The sequence below is a fragment of the Sinocyclocheilus grahami genome, unplaced genomic scaffold (assembly GCF_001515645.1).
Source record: "Sinocyclocheilus grahami isolate Dianchi unplaced genomic scaffold, SAMN03320097.WGS_v1.1 scaffold1123.1, whole genome shotgun sequence".
NCBI lineage: Eukaryota > Metazoa > Chordata > Actinopteri > Cypriniformes > Cyprinidae > Sinocyclocheilus > Sinocyclocheilus grahami.
In genome coordinates this window covers 472,775-476,000 of record NW_015506302.1, presented here as the reverse complement: position 1 = coordinate 476,000, position 3,226 = coordinate 472,775, and the positions used below count along the sequence as shown (strand labels likewise).

Here is a 3,226-nt window from a genome sequence, read left to right as displayed (position 1 = left end):
ATGAGACGGCCTATGCTCTCGACTTTGGATTTGAAATCAGCAATATAACCATGTCTGAGAAGCTTGAACTCAGGGATGGCACCCACCTGACAATACAAGACTCTATAAACACATTGGTAAGTTGGAGACATTTCAGTAGTGTAGTATTTTACAAACACTTGTTTTCTTCTTCTGTCTCTCTTTTTCATTTGCCACATTAACCTCAACATATTTATAAACAAATTCATCTAATTTTTTTCAGCTGGGCAAGATGCTCCTCAGTAACTCCTCAGCGCCTCTCATTAAGTTCCAAGCAGCTGATTTCACGTATGTTCTGACTCACATTTTACTTTAATTTGAGCAAATATGTCCTAATGACTCTTCTTTGGTGTTAGTTGGGAATTTTTGTATACAAGTTTTTGTATATGGCTTGTGTCTTATTGACTTTAGTTTCTCATTGTACATTTTAATCTCCCCACAGGGGTAATTCCACAGTAATTAAGGCCAATGTAGAGTATGTTTTCTCACCAAGTGACATCACGCAACCCAGCATCTTCGAAGTCCTTGAAGAGGTTGAACTGCCTCCATAATCGTATAGGTGTGCTGCTGCACTGTCAACCATCTGTTACCTCACAGTTTATATGGTCAAACTGACAAACAAATGTTAAACTTCCATTTTTTGTCATGTTTTATATGTCTTGCTTCAAAAACAACAAATGCTGTAATTGAAAGTCTGATCCTCCGTTAATTATTACTTTCGTTTACAGCGAGCACTCTGACAACCACAACTTCACCACCGATCTTGTAAGACCAATGAGTGATTTTTTTTTAAAAAGCTAGTTGTTTTCACTTTCTGTGTTTATATTCCAATTATTTATCATCTTTATTTATGCAGGACTAGGAGGGGAATTATTAAGATTCGTCTCGAGTTTATCACACTGGGCCCAAGACCAAGTGAGAGTAATGTTCTACAGGTGGTTAAATCTATGCTGGCCTCAAATCTCACAACTAAACTAACCACGAGAGTAACAAGCGTGAGTGAACCTCTGTCCTTGCAGAATGTTGAGTATCTGGGTGAGTTTTTCTCTTTTCATGCTCCATTTTTGTTGTGAATATAACATAATTATAACATAATAATATAATTCATGGCCTCCTTTGAAGGAAAATAATAATAAAAAAACAGTCAATAATTATGCATAATGAATAATGAAAATGGATAATGCAATATCATGACCGATATATAGTAACACAACTAATTATTTTTGTTATATATTTTTAAGGTATTAATGACACCGCCTACGCACTCATTTTTGCATTTGAAATAAGCAAAGTATCACTGACAGAGATAAAAAGGAAAGAAGCCTATCAAGAAATCCAAAAGAAGATAAATGATTTGGTGAGTTGGAGAGGCTTGGAAATAGTTGTCCTGAAATTGAAACTGCCCTGTTTTAATCATTTACCTATTGTATTTTATTGCTGCACTCTACAGGTGATCCAGATACTAAAGGACCCCTCGGTTAATCTGCTCATTCCAGCCGAATTCAAGTGAGTTCTGATCCACCGCTTTTTACTTTATTTTGTGAAGAAATATCTAAATTAATTTAAGAAAACTGCTTTTATTTAGCGATGCACCGAATATTCGGCAACCGAATAAGAGAAAAGACAGAATAAATTGTACCGAACAGTGATATGACGAGATCAAATAGAGGTGCGCACTCTTTATAATGCAGCACACGTCAGCAGTGTGGAAGCATTTAAAACTGTCTGAGAACGACGCAAAAATCATTTCAAGCACCGACAGCGAGAGACTGTTTAGTACTGCATTGCATGTCTTCGATGAGAAGAGGAAGGGGTGATTGTTGCTGGTTACTGTATGATGATTGAAATCGCGAAATGGCCATAAACAATTAGTAAATAAACTGCAGAACGTTATGTTTTCTAATACACGCACGCATTGCATGTATTCTGACAGCGCTGCAGAATTGCTTGTTAACCAGGGTTCGAAAATCTGTGCTGAAACACTGTTACTCATCAGTTGCTCACACATTTTTATGATTTTTTTACAAGGCATGTGACAATGCGATACGTGCGACGTATTCGTAATGAGACTCATTTATAAATCTGCTGTTGTCGACAAAAAGAAGCATTGATGTCTTCCTGCGCGTTTCCACCAAAATAAAAAAGTTGAGAAACAGCAAGAACTCCATCAACAATGTTAGTATTGTAATTTTACTGTTGTTCTGAAAAAATTTAAAGTAAGACAATATAATGATAATAATAATTACAACTGCTCTGTTAATACATTTATTATAACATACACACATAGTGTTCAAATCTGTAATATTTTTAAATGTTTTAAAAGAATTATCTTCTGCTCAGCAAGGCTGCTTTTATTTGTACAGTAAAAAAAACACATGCCTGATTCAAGAAGGGGGTCTGATGGCCAAAAAATATTGTTTTACTAACTTATTAATTTTAAGTTAAATTGTGCTTTGTTGGTATAATGTCTGCTAGAATGTAAAAAAAATGTTCAGTGTTAAATATTTTTAAATTGTTGTTTTTTTAATTGATTTTTTCTTTGAAAAGCAAGGCAAAACAGTAAAAAGCACATTTTGGCTATTTAATTTATGCAATGGTGAAAAAAATTGGCAAAATACATCGGGAAAACTCGAAAAACCGTGTTCGGTTTCGGCTTCGGCCAAGAATTTTTTCATTTCGGTGCATCCCTTCGTTTATTAATGTGATGTTTTTGATACATGGGTGAATGAATGGCAAGATCGTTTTTAGTTATTTCCTTTTGTTTCTCATTGTATGTTTTATTCTCTCCACAGGGATGATCTCTTTGTGATTGTGGCCAATGTTACGTATGTTTTCTCACAACATGACAGCAACACGGCCTCCGGTTTCTTGGTCAGTGCCCTTTTCACGGCTTTTACCACACCAGTTCCAACCACCATGAGCGCTACAACCTCCAACAATGGTACAAACGTAGCATGGATTGTGGCTATCATTGTCCCCTGTGCTATTGTCATCGGGCTCGTACCTTGCTGGATTCTCCTTTGCGTAAGTATTATGTTGACGGAATGACAAATATGTGCATTTGTTGTGAAGTGATTAATGACAACAGGCATGTCATATTCTTACAGTAAAAATAGACCGATCTGGTATATAATTGTGTATGTACAGCTGATTAAAAGTGTTTTTAAAGTGTATAAAATTCCCTTCCATGATGCTAACTCTCACTTTG

The 3,226-nt window shown here is 35.7% G+C and overlaps 1 long non-coding RNA gene across 1 annotated transcript; it reads left to right on the top strand.

Annotated features, from left to right (window-relative positions):
• On the top strand, nt 1-534 carry LOC107567051 (uncharacterized). The gene is made up of 3 exons (XR_001606584.1): nt 1-116; nt 242-306; nt 461-534. It is a non-coding gene; the product is annotated as an uncharacterized lncRNA (long non-coding RNA).
• The last annotated feature ends 2,692 nt before the right edge of the window (nt 535-3,226 follow it).